This window comes from Pteronotus mesoamericanus, unplaced genomic scaffold (genome assembly GCF_021234165.1).
Source record: "Pteronotus mesoamericanus isolate MK-2021 breed Mesoamerican mustached bat unplaced genomic scaffold, CSHL_Meso_final contig_116, whole genome shotgun sequence".
Taxonomy (NCBI): domain Eukaryota; kingdom Metazoa; phylum Chordata; class Mammalia; order Chiroptera; family Mormoopidae; genus Pteronotus; species Pteronotus mesoamericanus.
In genome coordinates this window covers 5220769-5236777 of record NW_026555027.1, presented here as the reverse complement: position 1 = coordinate 5236777, position 16009 = coordinate 5220769, and the positions used below count along the sequence as shown (strand labels likewise).

Below are 16009 nucleotides of genomic sequence, written 5' to 3'. Positions count from 1 at the left end.
CATGCAAGCGGCAGCCCCCCGGCCTCCGGCTGCGGCGCGGGGCTGAGTGCTCCACGTGGGTTGACTCACAGGCTTCCCACGGCACCTGCTGGGCTGGGTCAGTTGTGCCTGTTTCAGAGATGGGGAAACTGAGGCCAGGTCCTCCCAGCTAACAAGTGGGGAGCCAAGGTTCCAGTCCCCATTCTGGTCACCTGTCTGCACAGAGCGGCCTGGGTGTCCTTCCCAAACGTGCTCAGACCCGCAGATGTCTGGAACCAAGATTTCCCTGCAACCAGTACCCATTAGCTAGCAGAAATTTCTGGAATCCTTGCATGCCTGAATGGTAATCATTTAACTGCAAAATAATTGTTTCTGGTGGGTCTGGCTGTCCAAATGCCTGTCAGTCCCATTTGTCACCCCAGATTAAGAATGTCAGTATTATTACGACCGCGGACACTTGGAGCGGCCACTTCCAATTATTTCATTAGCAGCATTCTGCTTATCACCACCCTGAGACGAATATTTTGGGCATGACTGAATGTTATCATTTCTCCCCTAAAGTTGCTCTCATGTTAGCTAATTTAGCCCCTAAAATCAGAAGATTAAAAGGTTACAAAGGACTGAGAGTCTTAACAGAAATAAGAAGCCACCTTCTGCTTCCCAGAAGAGTTCTCAGAGCAACAGGCCCCTCGCACTGCGCGGACAGAGGGCGGCAGCTCACTGTGCATCACCAAATTCAGTCCAGACGCCCCAAACCCCCACGCCCTGCTCCGTTGCTACACTGTGGAGAACGATGCACAGCGGCACAGCCACTGAGCACCTCAAGAGTGACACCCCCACACACACTCACACTCACACATACACGGAGGAAGGCAGCCGGGGAGACGGAGGCAGAGGTTTGACTCATGCAGCAGCAAGCCCAGGGATGCCCAGGGTCGTCCAGGGTCACCGGCTGCCACCAGAGAGGAGCCGGGGAGAGAGGACGGCCTGCCCGGAGCTGGGTCCCAGACCTCTAGTCTCCAGCACTGCGACAGAATAAACTGTGGGACGCGTGCAAACACACCGACTCCCACGTGGGTGTCAGCAGAATCTTCAGATACCACTACGGGCAGCTCCATGGGAAATGGGGGCGGCAGGCGGCAGGGGGCAGTGGACATGGAAGAGAAGGGGGCCACGGAGGGTGGCAGGGAGCTCTGCCAGCGTTCGTGCTGCTTTTCTCCTTAAAGAAACAAAAAAACAAGTGTGACAAGGTGTTAGAACTCAATAGAGCTGAGTGGGCACCTGCCCTGTCTGCTAGGAACTTCTCGGTATACGTGCAATAGTTCCTGCCTTGAGAATCCCATTCAAAGGTAGGCGTCCTAATCCTGGGAGTCTTCTCTCTCCCAGCCCCGCGCTGTGTCTCACACCTTGGCCTCGTCCCCGACGGGGCCTCTGTCACCCGGGAAAAAGGATGAACCAGTGAGAGTTCCGCAGGCTTCCGCCCAGCAGGAGGGGACGGGCACGGTCGTCTCATCCCTCGGTGAGGTGGGCTACCTCCCGCTGACCACTAGGGGGACACCAGCCTGCCGGGCACTGAATGAACACAGTGCATGTCCCCTTCTGCAAGGCCGGGTTCTGCAGCAAGGACCTACTCAGGGAGCCGCTGCGGGGACAGCCTCCTGGTGCGCGTCTGGAGTGTGGAAGCAGCACCTCTTTGCACTCCTGCTGAGGATGTTTATTTGGGGAGCAATGAGTAAAATGTTTCTAATTCACACAAATTGCAGCCGAAATTTTCTTTGGTCCATAATTGGTTTTTCTCTGGCTAATGGTGGTTGGGAGAAGGAAGACAGCATTTCCTGGGTATCGAATATGTGCAGAGAGCACACTACAGCTTTACCCCGTGTAACCCTCCCGCCCATCCGCCCGGAAGGGCTGTCACGGCACTGGGGCGAAGGAGGCAGCGACGGCTGAGAGGCTGGGCCGCACCCAGCGCCCACGCGGAGCGGCAGACAGGAGGCCTGAGCCCCCCTCCCTCAGCCAGCAAGGCTTGCCCTCCTTCTACCGCACTCCCCCTCCAGAAAGCCGAGAGGAGAGAGAGAGAGAGAGAAGAGGGAGGGAAGAATATATCTAACATAATTTAAACACCTTTAGGTACAACTGTAATAGAAACAGATAATAAGAAAATAGATAAAAGGTCAATCACTTCATGGTTCTGCCTGCACCAGGAGCACAAAGTAAAATAAAAATCATCACAGCTTACTCTTTCCACAAAATGAGTTTTTAAAGAAAGTGAAGGGTCTAAGGAGCTCTTCTTAGACACCAACAGTGAAAACAGAGTCCTGGTATGTCCTTCACCTCGAGATTCTGTGAACTGGGAACAGATTCTGGGGCTCACGAGTTGGGGGTGTGGGGGTGGAGAGGGTCTGCGCCGGAGGAGAGAGAGGGGTTCCAAGAGTCCAGCAAACAGGGCAACAACGGCAGTGCCGACCCACGTCCACCGAAAGCTCAGAGGTCCAGTTTGAGGCGGGGAGGATCAATTCACAGGGGAACACAGGGTCCCATGATACACTGTTCCGACCGCAAGGGAGCAGCCTGCGCGGCCTCAGAAACAGCACCTGAAGCCACCCACCATGGCCAGCGCCACTGTAAGGAGCAAACTACACCGAGGAAAGAGACGGTGCAAAAAACGTGGGGGGAGTGGATTAGAATGTCAGGTCTCAGAAAGCGCAGGCCTTTTTTTTCTCACTTTGCAAAAGCAGCAGAAGAGGGAGTGCTCGAGCCGCGAAGCCAAAAACCTGTCTTGACTTATCTTTCCCTCTTATGAATACAGAAAGACTCATTTTACTTAAGAGAGAGCGAGCAATAGAAAGGGATCATGGTCAATCCTAATATAAAGTTACTATAGGGGAAAAGAGAATAAGAACGTAATATTGTCCCCACAGACAATGGAAGCGGAACAGGAAGACATGCTGCACAAGGCAGCGGAAAATGTAACCTGGTATCGAAATGAGGCAAAGGGGGATAAGGAAACGATAGACGTTATTACTAAAGTGTAACTTAAACCCAATTAGAAACACTCCAAAATGTAAGATTTGAAAGGACAGATGACAGACCTCAGAAGTCCAAGGGGACATTTTCAGAATTAAAAGCTCAATTAGAAGGTGTGTCGAAACAATACATAAAACAAACACTAGCTGAAAAGGACAAGGCATAAAAGAGGAGATTTGACGAAATAAAAAAGAAATGAAGAGGTTTCCCTTCGGGTTAAAATATAAAAGGTCACCGGAGACCACCACCACAGCATAGCAATGACGAAGCACCGGGTAAGCCTTAAATTGTGCTTTTCTTTAAAACCATCACCAAGTGGGGACGGACTGTGGGGGCAGGCGGGGCAGGGGAGAGCGACGGGGAAACTGGGATAACTGTAACAGAACAACAATTTAAAAAACAAAATGAAATAAAAGCTATAAAATAAATAAATAAAACAAACCATCAACGAGCTGTAGATCAAAGGAGTCCAGAGAGACCAAAATCGAGAGAGGCCTGAGCCCACCTTAGGCGAGCACACACCGGCGGCCCCCCGGTGCCGGGGCGCCCTGCCGGGCACGGGCTCGTGGGCGGGCGGAAAAGCCAGCGTAACAGGGAGAAAGAGCCACGGAGTGTCTGACCGCTGCCGGGTGCGCTCGAGTCTGGAGTCCCGGCCACAGGGCTGACACCGCCGTCTGCAGACTGTCCCCCACGGAAGTGCCCTGAGTAGAGGGTGGCCAGACGTCCAGGGACAACGCAGGGAGGCAGAGAGAGACGTGTGGTGTCGTGGTGCTTAGAGGGCACAGCCCTGATGGAGGGAGGGCGGCCCCACGCTGCAGGCATTTAAAGCCAGAGGCACACGAGGGTGTGGGCCCCAGTCCTGCTTCAGCTCAACTAAGGAGAAGCCTGAGGAGGGCAGACCCTAGTCCGAGGTACTTCACTCACCAAAGGGCAAGTACTTCCTGGAAAGAAGATATTGTTTTTTGTTTTTTTTCCAGCGGCCATTGCTCTGTCATACACAAACTGTAGCATTTAATTTAAAAGAAAACTACAAGATACGTGCATAAGCTAGAAAATATAACACAGAGTTAAGAGGAAAAACAGTCAATAGAAGCAGGCCCACAAATAACCCAGAAGCAGAATGTGTTCATTTAAAGACTTTAAATGTATTAAAATGTGTTAACGCTTTTACAGGGAAATGTAGGCAAAATGGGTGAAAATATACAGAATTTTAGCAGAGAAAGGAAAACCTCCAAAAAAAAGAACTAAATGGAAATTAGAGAACTAAAATATACAGAGTAAATAATTAAGTGAGTGAGCTAAAGAGCCCACTGAACTAAAGAAAGGGCTGGTGAACTTGAAAATATGTCATTTAGAGAATTTAGAAATTCTCTAAATTTAGAAATTCTCTAAATTGAAACATGGGGAGAAAAGAAGAGGCTCGGAGAATTATGAGACAGTATCAAACAGGCTAACATATGTATAATTGGAGACCCAGGGACGCGTAGAGAGAGAATGGGTCAGAATGAGTATTTGGAGAGAGAGTGGCTGAATTATTTTCCCCAGAACTAATGAATGACATCAACACCTGGATCCAAGAATTAGACCAGTGTCCCCGAGCCACGCTTCCTCCTCGTGACTGGTGGGCGTGGAGTGGCTGCAAGGGTGGCTCTGAGGGTGAGTGCAGGTGGCTCACAGTCGCTTCCATATAAAGTTAAGTTACTGGCAGCTTGTCTAGGGCCGAGTGATTTCCCGGCATCCGCATCCTTCCCGCTGTCGCCGGTCAGCTGGCTTGGTGACACAAATATCATAATCTATTTGCCTGAACATCTCATGTCTTTAATCTCATAGGGGAAAACAACTGCCAGCACAAGACCCAAAGCTGTTAGCTTCAGTGATAGTTTGCAATAGTTATATTTTCTTTTCAGGCCTGTTGATTATTTTAAACACACAAATCGACTGGATTTTTCTTTGAAGAGTCCATTTGTAGAGAGATGCCGTTACAAATCTACCCAAGCCTTGCAATTTAGATATTACAACATTATGTTTCAAAGATTTAAGAGAAAAACTCAAACACAATAGGAATGCAAAAAAATTACTCAAAAAGTTGACAATACTTGAATATGCCAATTTAACTGCAATTTGAAAAGATATTTCGGAATGCTGCAATAAGGCAAGTGAGGTCATATAGACCCCTGATGTGGAAATGTATTAACAAGTGCCCTTTTTTGACACTTTAAAATATGTTACAGTGCTGAGAGAAAACCACTAAAAAAATTAATAGAATATTTAAAAAGCAATATTATAAGCAATAACGGTGAAAAATGAACAACAGAAATTATTCCAATATTGAAAAGAGAATTTTAATAACAAAAAGTTTAGATTATACCAAAAGTAATAAATCATTAAGACAAAGAAATAAATTTCTAACAGACGTAATAAATATATTCTTGAATGATTTGATAGCCCATGAATAATGAGAAGTGAATCATAGGAACACATGGAGCTAATATCTCCATTTCTTGTTTATGGGACTGAATACTGACCCTGAGAGGGACCGTGTAAAACTCCTAACATGCCTCTGTAACAAGGACACCAGTGACCATCTGCGTCGTGAGGAATGTCAGTTCGAAGAATACTGAACAGCCGCCCACAGGAAAACTGAAAATCGTAAAGCTCACATGTGAAAGAAACTCAGTAGAGATTGTCCTGATTTTACAGTGCAGCAGACACAGCGCTCTTTCATCACGGATGAGCTGGTAACAAAGGTCTGCGGGGGGCGGCTCTGTGCCGGACCCTGGCGTAGGCGCTTCAGCGATGTGTTACAGGTGTGACACTTGCAAGGACCTCAGAGGGCGATACTGTCACTGCCACCCCCAGTCTGCACGTGTGGCAACAGGCTGAGAGACTCAGGCTGAAGTGTGAGCTGGACCTGACCCCCCAGCCCCCCGCCCCGATCCTCTCTCCCATCCAAGTGTTTGTGGATTCGCTGAGATAGCTTCTGCAAAACCTTCCACGTGCTACACACACCCTCCAATAAAATCCTAGCTCATGGTATCTGTTCCTCAATTTTAAAAAGGTGAACCAAGAAAACTGTCCTGAAGGCTTCGATATAAAGCTTACGTGTAAAGTTCAGTCAAGTCTCCAGCCAGTTTGCCATTGCAAAGCACGATGATCGTGCCATCAGAAAGCAGCCCTTCCCATCGCCACGCCTCGGCTGACGAGGGACAGCAAGGCGCCTGGATGTGCGGAGGCCTGGGACGAGGCCCGTGCTCTGGCGAGCGAGAGTCCCCGCAGGGAGGCGGCTAGCGGGGCGCGTCCGCGGGCGTGCGGGGAGCTGGACTAAAGGCCGGGACCAGCGGGCGAGGCGCTGTGCACATCTGGATGGGAGCAATGAAAACGGTTCATTTGTTTCCAGCAAATGATCAACTTATGTCTGGCTGCAAAAGACAGAAAATGGTCAAAATCAACTTTTTCAGAACTTTGGACCCAAACCCAGAGGTCTGCAACAATTTGAAGAGTTTTAGTCAAGAAAAGTGGACTGAATCTCAGTAGGAACTGTGAGCTTGGCAACATTTTAACGCGCAATGGGCCCCGCCAACGTTTCCCAGGGGGGCCGGGGTGGGCGGCATGGAGCTCCCCCAAAAGCCCCGATTCCCAGACATTGTCGTTATCTGTCCTGCCTGGAAGTTCCCTAGAAATCCCAGTGGCTACGCATGACGAAGAACAGATGTTCCAGTTTTCAGCAACAACAACAAAAAGTGATTAGACTGTAAAGACACAGGAAATAGGGCCCACAAGAGGAAAAACAGCAGCCGCCCCAAAGCGGAAGCCCAGAGGTGGACTGACGATGCACAGACGTTAAAGCAGCCGCCACCACTACTCAGAGAACTGCAGGAGAAATAGGTGTCAGTAGAGGCAGAAATTATTCTCTTAAAATATATATACTCTATAAATCCTGGAGCTGAAAAGTCAGTACCTGCAGTGAAAAACGGGCTGGCAGGGCTCGCCAGCAGGTGTGAAGATCAGTCGGCGGAGGTGATCCAGGCTGAGGAAGACGGGCTCGCAGTCCGCCGAGGCGGCTGTTCCAGGACTCCTCAGACGGGCTCACAGGGCAGGCATTTCTTCCTCTCAGGTCTGGGGGCTGACAGGTAAGGGTGCCGATGACAGTCCTCTCCCTGCCTGCAGACAGTTGCCTTCTTGCTGTGTCCGCTGGTGGCAGAGTGCGAGCTCTGGTCCCTTCACCCACTTACAAGGACACTAATCCCATCCCAGGGGCCCACCCCATGACCTCATCTAAACCCAATTACCCCCCAAAGGCCCCACCTCTAAATACCTGTTAGGAATTAGGGCTTCATCGTATGAATCTGGAAGGCACACATTCAGTCCATGACAAACCAAAAAAAAGAACTTTTTGAAGAAGAAGCAGGGCCTCAGAGGCCGGAGGGCCACCATCAAGAGCACCACCACGCACCTGATGAAGCCCTGGAGGTGCTCCTGCCACAGGACATTTGCACCTACTGCTTGCCCCTCGGCGTGCACCATTCCTCCTTTGTCAATCAGCATGGCTCACTCCCTTCCCCAGGCCTCTGCTCAACACCGGGGCCTTGCCTGGCCTCCCTGTAAACAGCAACCCCCTCCCTCCCCACCGCAGAGGCAACAAGCACATGAGCCCTCCCACCCGGCTTTGCTTGGCTCCATGCTGCCCCCTGTCGGACAGTCTGTGTTATCTGCTTGTCTGTTTGGGTGTGGTCTTCTCCCTCCCCCAGAAGGGACGTTGCAGGAAGGCTGAGAGAGAGTGTGTCGTTTCATCCTTTCTTACAGCACCTGCTGCCACGCAGTCCTGGTGCCCCAACAGATGCTCAGCCAATGTTTTTGAATGAATGAACTACATTGGCCATGAAAACATCTATATGCTGTGATCCAGTGAATTCACTCCTGGGAATCTGAGCAAATAATTCAAGGGAAGAGCAAAGTTATACGGATGCAAATGCTTGCTGCCAGGGAGTCGGGTGTGTCGAACTCCATTTCACCAAGCGCACGGGGAAGGCTCACAGGAAGGCTCACGGTGAAAAATGAGCCTGCGGGCCCGGTTGTTAGCAAAGGCCCCTCAGAAGAGAGAGTTTTGAACAGAACCCTGAAGTAAGGGGCGGGTTCGGTTTAGCAGAAGACACTGGCCAAAGACCCAGGGGGCAGGATGGGTCCTGGAGAACGAGGCCCAAGGTCCCCAGTCAGCCCTCCGCATCAGGGGACCCAGGGGAGTGGAGCTTGAGGAGCAGAGAAAAGTGGGTGGGTGCAGGGCCTGAAGGGTCACAGAACACGCCTATAATTCAGGTTAAATATGACAGAGCCCTTCTCGTGATAAGCAATGGAGCATCCCAAGATCGTATAAATGTGAAGTTTGCATCTTACGAAAACTGTTTCAAAACACCTGCGAATGTGTAACCTATCTGTGATTTGCTCTCCCAAGTCAGGGAAATCATCCCGCAGCTGGTGGCAGATGCTGTCAAACACACGCCCACCGGGTGTCTGGCATGGAACCCGCGATCGCAGGGCGGGCCTCCCGGGCTGACACGCCTCCACGCCTACGGAGGATCCGTATCAGATCATTTGGGGGTTGTCGGTGTGTTTGTAAGTCTATCAGAAAAGATCTGAGAGTAATTTCAACAGAAAGAATGAAAAGTCGCTCCTCAAGATGAGAAAGGTCCTTAGACGGGCAAACTATTCAGGCAAGAATATTTGAGAACACAGTAATAACAACAAAATCCTCAGGGCATGGACTAAACAGATCTAAAGACAGTGGGGGGGCTCTGTCTTAACTGATGAGCAAATGACTTGGGCACATGTAAATCTGAGCAGCCGTGTGAATCTATAAGCCCCCCCCCTCATTTACTGGGGACCTGTATGGAATGAGGCCCAGTGACAGCCTCAAACCATGTTGTCTCACGAAGCCCATGAGTTTCTATGCTCAGCACTCTACAAAGAAGAAAGTTGTACAGTCCCAAATCCCTTACCCAAACTCCTGGGACACCTTGCAATTCAGAATACTTTGGATTCCAAAAGAGAGTAAGGTGCACAGACCTTACATTTCATGGCAGCCCGGGTGACGTCCACAGGAGTACCTGTAATCAAACACACAGGTAAATACAGACTACACGCAGCCTCTGTCCAGGCCAAGGATTCGCTACCAAACAAGTTTGTTGCTTTCGGGATTTTTGAGTTGTGGATAAAACGTGGTGAATCATGGAAATGAGCTGTCTCCAGAAAGGCTGAAACTATGGGGGGGAGAGAGAATGTGTGGAACTCAGCAGACAGAGTCGGGGTCACAGGACTTCAGGTGCTCTGACTCCCAGCCCCAGACCACACATGACCTTCCCATACCACAGCGTGACTTGACCAAGGGAAAGAAACATCAGTGACTTGTGATGCCCGAGGCTTTTCAGAAGCCAGGAGCACCAGGTCATTTGCTTTGCTGAGACCCCGGACTACAGAGAATGGAGTGGGGTGGTAGCTCTGGAGACGTGGTTTGGACAGAAGGTCAGGATCTGCTCAGCAAAGAGGTGGGCAGACAGCAGAGAGGAGGATTCTGGGAGGGGACATAAAGCAGAACCCCAAGCCAGTTTTTGTGCCCTTTTGCTGTACAATTTGTAATTTCTTTTCTCCCCACAAAACCATCCCAAACTCTCCATATCTCATTAAGACGTTGCAAAGTTGGATTTAACTCAGGGATACCTGAAATTGCTGAGCCCTGCTTCAAGGTGGATGTGCACCTAGAACAGAGTCCACCCTGAGATCAAGCCGGCCCCCAAGATACACCGGACCATGCCCACCACCCGTATGCAGTGTCCGTTCCTGAAATCTACAAACTGAAATTTACAACACCATCTGACATCCCTGGCAAGAGCCCTGACTGGAGGCATGTTCTGTAAATACACTTTGGAACAGGAAGGCCTGACGTTGCTTTTCGACCTCAAGATATCGAAATGAGCTTACCAGCAATTAGACAAAGCAGCTAGCAAATAACAATTTAGAACAGGGTATTGAGATGCTCCAAAGGAAGCCCTTCCAATGAATAGGTAGCCACTCAAAATGAAGTGAGAAATAAATAAGTGGAAGGTATCGATGGAAGGGACTCAAGCCTACGGAGCTGGAGGAGGATGTGAGGGAGGGGGGATCTCTTCAAGCAGGGCTGGTGGGAATCCCGAGCAGGCTTCCTTGTGAATTCATACGGAAATGACCACAGGAAGATGGGGTCATTATGCCGGGACTAGGCAGGTGAGAGCATGGTGGCGAGCAGGAGGGAGGGACCCCAGTAAGGGACTTCCATTAGAAGGCAAAGAGGTGTCAGATTGGCTCAGGGAGGGTAGGGATAAATTGTAGCAGACCTAGGTAGATTTTTTTGTTTTTCATGGACAGAATAGAGATGATTCGTCCAGCTCTTTCTCCTCGTTATCAAAATTAATTTGCTGTTTTTTCTCCCCCTGGCCCCTGGATCCAGCCTGTACGTTCACATTATTAGCAAGGGCACACTTCCCCAGTGCTGTGTGTGTGCACCACCTGGGGATGTTGTGACGAGGCAGGCTGTGATTCAGCAGGCCTCGGGAGGGGCCTGGGACTCTGCATTCCCAGCAAGCCCCCAGGGATGCCATCTGAGGACCACGCTTGGAGTAGCAAAGATCTAGGATCTAATCCTCATATTGGGGGAGACAGCAAGGCTGCCCAGCTACTGCCCCTGAATCAGGGACCCTCCCCCCACCAGCAGCCCCCTGGGAAATGCAGTCTGGCCTCTGGTCCCTGCTGCTTTTCTCATATTGGAGGCCTCTAGTTCTGTGCGACCAAGTGTCCAACTGTGTTCTCCTTCCCTTGCAACCAGAAGTTCTAGAGTTAAGTTTTATATTGCATCAGCACAAAGCCAGAGCAAACAGGGGGCCCCTAGTGTTCGGGAACCTCTGTTGGTTTCCAGCAAACACTGGTATTGATTAGAAATTGGAGGGGACCCCAAAGGACTTCAACCATTTACAACCAAAACCATAAGAGAAACACCTCAGAAGGGGGCTTCATGGGAGGAACACTCAACAGGGGCGTTGCACAAGGTCTAAACACTGCTCCTTGTAAGCAAGTAGCTGAGAAGAGACTGGAGCCGAGACACCTTCCTGTGGGGGAAAGTGCCACAAGGCAAGGGAAATGGAATTGCTAGTTTGGCAAACCAACAGATGTGAGGAGGGCTTCATAGACAACCTAGCCTTTGCAGCCGGGGTTCCTGTGAGAAAGCTGGACCAGACAGGCCCCCTGGGAAGGATAGACCAGGCGGGAAAGCCTGGGAAATTCTGAGCTCAAGAGACACAGGAGAACCACGTGATGCCAAGCAGGGGCCAGGAATGGAAGAGTCAAGCACAGAACCGACGCTGGAACGATTCGTATGTTTCAAAGTCCACTGGAATGAGCCTTGTTCCTTTGCGCCCGGTGCCTTTGCAGATGCTGTGCCCCTGGCCTAGAACTTTCTTCTCCACACCTGCCAAGTCTGCTTGGCCTAAAAGACCAGTTCAAATGCAACTGTAGAGCAGTGGCTGGAGTCCTGTAGGCAAATGGGGCCAAGGCTATGTATTCTGCTGTGTATAATGCACACGTTTTGCCCAAATTTTTGAGGGGAAAATAAGGATGCGCATTATACCTGGGTATCATGATTGCATACCATAAGTCTAACAATCCCGTGTATAATAGGCACAAAACGTGGGTGTGCATTATACACAGCAAAATACACGGCTTTGGCCCCCTAGCCTGCTACTGTGCTAATTAGGGGTGAGTGGAAAGACTGGAGTAAGAGCGAGCCGGAATTCTGGGGTCAGATGTTCTGGATTCGAACCCCAGCTCTGTCACTTACCACCTGTGTGACCCTGAGGAATTCACAACCTCGAGTCCCAGAGTCTTCTTGAGACACTCGGAGATAACATCTAACTCACAGGGTCACTGTACTCGACACCAAAAAAAGAAAAGCAGCCTAATTGGGACCACTTGGCTGGTGGAAGGCACGGAGCGCTGCACTGTGATAGCTGAAAGGCCTGTCCGCGCTCCCCTTCGAGACTGTGGTCCCCACGGGCAGGGCTCCCTGTTCTCGGCAGGACTCTGCGTCCTGCTCACACTATTCTGGGTGCTGCCAAGAGCTGGAGGAGGATGTGAGGGAGGGGGATCTCTTCAAGCAGGGCTGGTGGGAATCCCGAGCAGGCTTCCTTGTGAATTCACACGGAAATGAGGCCAGCAGCAGCCTGCCACCTTCTGCCAGGAAGGAGAGCAACGTCTGCAACTGTGAGTCACTGTAAAGGTTTCGCTACAGACCCATCTTGGGGCACCCGGGTGTGGGGGCGCCGGGTGGGAGGAGGGCACGGTCCTGAGGTCAGCTCTGTGCTCCCCGGGGGCGCAGAGAAAAAAGCAAGCTGGGACTGGGCCTGGGCGCTGGGGAAGTTGGCCTCTGCGCGGATTTTCCTGGACAGGTGCCCTCAGGGCGGCGAGAGCCTGCCTCGGGCCCCAGGACGGGGGGCACAGCCAGGAGGTGTCCCGCCGGGCGGGCTGGCTTTCCTGCGCCCTGGAGCCCTGCAGCGCTTTCTGGAAGCTCCTGTTCCGGGAAGTCGCCCTGCACGTTGCTGAGGACCACGGAACAGAGTCCTGCTGGACACAAAACTCAGCACATCGAAGGTGCCCGGCCACCTGAAACCCAGCAACACAGACCGCGACTGTGCCCGGGCTGGCAACATGCCCAAGCCGGCCCCACTCAAGGGCGTTTGAGGACACGTCTTCGCTGCCAGCAGTACCGCCCCAGGGCGTGGCCCGGAAGCGTCGGCCAATCGGGGCCGGGGGCGCTTGGTCACGCGGCCACTGGCCGCGAAAAGGCTCTTCCGCCTTCCGCCTTCCAGCTCCGCCCAACGCGCCGAAAGGCCGCTGGTACCCCACCCGACCCGCCCCAACGATCTTCTCGCGAGAGCAAACCAAAGAGCTGGTCTCCTCTTCGGTCCGACGCCGCGGAGAGCCGCACCCTGAAAGGGAGGCTGTGAAGGGCAATGGCTCCATGAGGGTCGAGGGCAAGAGTTTCGGAGGGTTCAGCAGCCCTCCCACCACATCCCAGCCAGGACAGCGGGCTCCGCGGGGCTGCACGTAGTCCTGGTCTTATCGTGTCTCATCCAGCCCGCTGCGGGGCGCCGCGGCCCCCGGCCCCGGCCTGGGCCGTGCACTTGCCCGGTTGGGTTAACGGGCGTCAAGGGGCTTTGGATCTCGCGGTTTTGCGGCTTTTCTATCTTTGTCACCACTCGCCGCTCCACCCACTGAAAACGTTGCAGGAGAAAACGCTCCAGCAAGAAATCCGGGTCAACCTTACTGTATCCCACAAAAGCTCCAGCTTGTTCCCAGACTATTCTACCCTGTAACCACCCTGCGGGGTGGGCTTCATCGACTCTTTTAGAGATGAGGACACAGGCACGGATGTGTTTGAAGAGCTTGCCCAAGGTGGCACAAAGCCAGGCTCTGCATCTCAGCCGCGTGGCATCTTCAAGCAGCGCACCCCACGTGTTGTTTCTGGCCCAGAGATGCCAGCTGCCAGACCCAACCCCCGGGCTGTAGAAGACAGGCTGTCACCGGTACCCACAAGGGCAGAGTCCCTGGCGTGGCCCTGGCCGTGGAACCCCGGTGCTTCGCTCCAGCTGTGATGAGAATGCTCAGGCTGTGAAGGGGCCACTTCTGAACCTCGGAGCCGGCCAGGAGTGAAAAATGGGCTCGCTCAGAGAGGCCTCTCTGAGGGAATTCCTACGGGCGTATTAAAATTGTCCCAGCTTACATTCATTCATGTCAAATAGACCTGTATCTCAGGCCCAATGTGATATCTTGGTAGAGCCAAACCAGTCTTCTTGAGCCACCTACAGGTGACTCAGAGGGCCCCTACCAGCTACAACAGCCCAAGAAAAGGCCTGAAATGGCACCAATGACAATTCTCTTAAATTAAGAACCAAGTTCTCTAAATTCATTAATACATGAAATGTACTAAACCCCTAAATTCTTTTTGTTTTAAAGATTTTATTTATTTTCAGAGAGAGGGGAAGGGAGGGAGAAAGGGAGAGAAACACCAGTGTGTGGTTGCCTCTCGTGCGCCCCCTGCTTGGTACCTGGCCCACAACCCTGACTGGGAATCGAACCGGTGACTCTCTGGTTTGCAGGCCAACACTCAATCCATTGAGACGCACCAGCCACGGCTAAACCCCTAAATTCTGGTAGAACAGAATGTAAACTGCTGTGTTCCTAGGGAGAGGGAGGAGGATGCAAACATGAGGCAAGGGGCTCCCCCTCCCAGGAGGGACCCTAGAGAGAATCCAAGAGGGATCTCTCCACTTGGGGCAAATCACTCAGGAAGTTCTAACAGCTGCTTTGTCCAACTCAGTATTCCCTGAGCCTTAGAAGGTGCTTTTCTGCCTTTTATGGGGTTCCACGGTCACATGAACCTACTGAGCACTCACAGCTGATGTGGCCACGGTCCAGATATTTAAGCAGGAATCCCAACACCCTCTAATGGCCAGATGTCCCTCTCAGCAGCCACGTCATCAGAGAGCAAGATTCCCAAACCAGGCCTCTCTCAGGACTTACCAGAACCATTTCTGTTTCCCATTCTAGGAAGCAGAGCAAAGTCATATTCAGAAAACAATGAGAAGGAGCCATTAAGATAAACCAAAAGGAACACAAGTCAATAAATCAACTGTGTGTGGCTCTGAAGAAGAGACCGAGAACCCCAAGGTGACAGAAGCATTAAACATCACGATTAATCTGGGAAAACTTGCAATGTCTGAACATGCCTTTGACTCTTGTCTTCATCTGCTCAGACTCCTGCTGACATCAAAGAAAAGCCCCAGCTTGAGAGTGTGGACTTTGCAGAAGGGGTACTGGTCATGTAACATCTGACGAACAGATTTGACCCCTCCACCCTCTTAGAAATAAAGGGTATATTTCGATAGCAAGAACGCATCCATACATTTTGAGAAATGGTATTATCTAAATAAAGCATATGGCCCAAAGGAAATTAAATCCCTCTTCAGTGCTCCACCAGCAGCAGCAGCAGCTGCAAATGCTCGGGGGTAGCCGTACTCAGCTCCCTGATCAGATCAACCCGATGGGACTTAGAGGAAGTCACCCTCTCCCAATAGCCAGCAACCTTGTTGGCCTCCCAATAAAGATGCCATGACTTCCAACTACATGGAGGGTCGATGCACCCAGAAGTCTCAGGGCCTCTTACACCTTGGTATGGGCCATGCCTCCTCTTCCCCCCTCCTCCACCCCACCCCCCACCCCGAGGCATGGCACAGCGTAGCTGCCCACTAAACCTCCCCTGGGGAAGCATCAGCATACACTGGGTAGAAGAGAGGTGGCCCCACGCCACTTCTGGGAACTGGGATTCAGCAAAGATCCAGATGGGTTGGTGTCGTGGCAGAAGGGATTACGTTTCCCAGACAGCCGAGCTGGAGCTGGCCTTGAAAAATTAGAGGATTTTGATGAGTCGGAGGTATGAGCGGGCAAAAGCCTTGGGAAGGAAGTGAGAACTGTGCGTGCTGGGGGACACTGTGGAAACCACATGGGTGGGGTTCACCCGAAGGACGGGGGATAGGAGCACACAACCCTGTGGTACCCCACTCGGTGAGCCAGGCACTGGGACATCACTGAGACTCATCCGAAGCGGTGACTTGGGCTCCTCCTCTGAAATATCTGGTCTACCAGCAGCTCACCCAGCATCCTGTAAGCACGCCGCTTGTGCCGGCACCACTCTGAGCCCTGGGATCCTGGGGTGACCGGAACAGCCTGGGAGCCCTCCCTCGGGCCTCACGGCCCGCTGGGGGGGATAGACATGTGTTTCTACCAGAGGGTGACGAGCGCTCTGAGGAAAAGCAGAGGGCGCCGTTTCAGGCGGGGGAACCAGGGTTTGACTCCCCTCGACTTCCCTGTCTCGGCACCACAGGTGTGTCTTCCCCAGAACCAACTGTGGCTCTGGGGCTTATCC

The 16009-nt window shown here is 51.9% G+C and overlaps 1 long non-coding RNA gene across 1 annotated transcript; it reads left to right on the top strand.

The window, feature by feature from the left end:
• The first annotated feature begins 12163 nt into the window (after nucleotides 1–12163).
• Nucleotides 12164–14793, top strand: LOC129074543 (uncharacterized). Its single transcript, XR_008529544.1, has 2 exons — nucleotides 12164–12288; nucleotides 14635–14793. It is a non-coding gene; the product is annotated as an uncharacterized LOC129074543 (long non-coding RNA).
• The last annotated feature ends 1216 nt before the right edge of the window (nucleotides 14794–16009 follow it).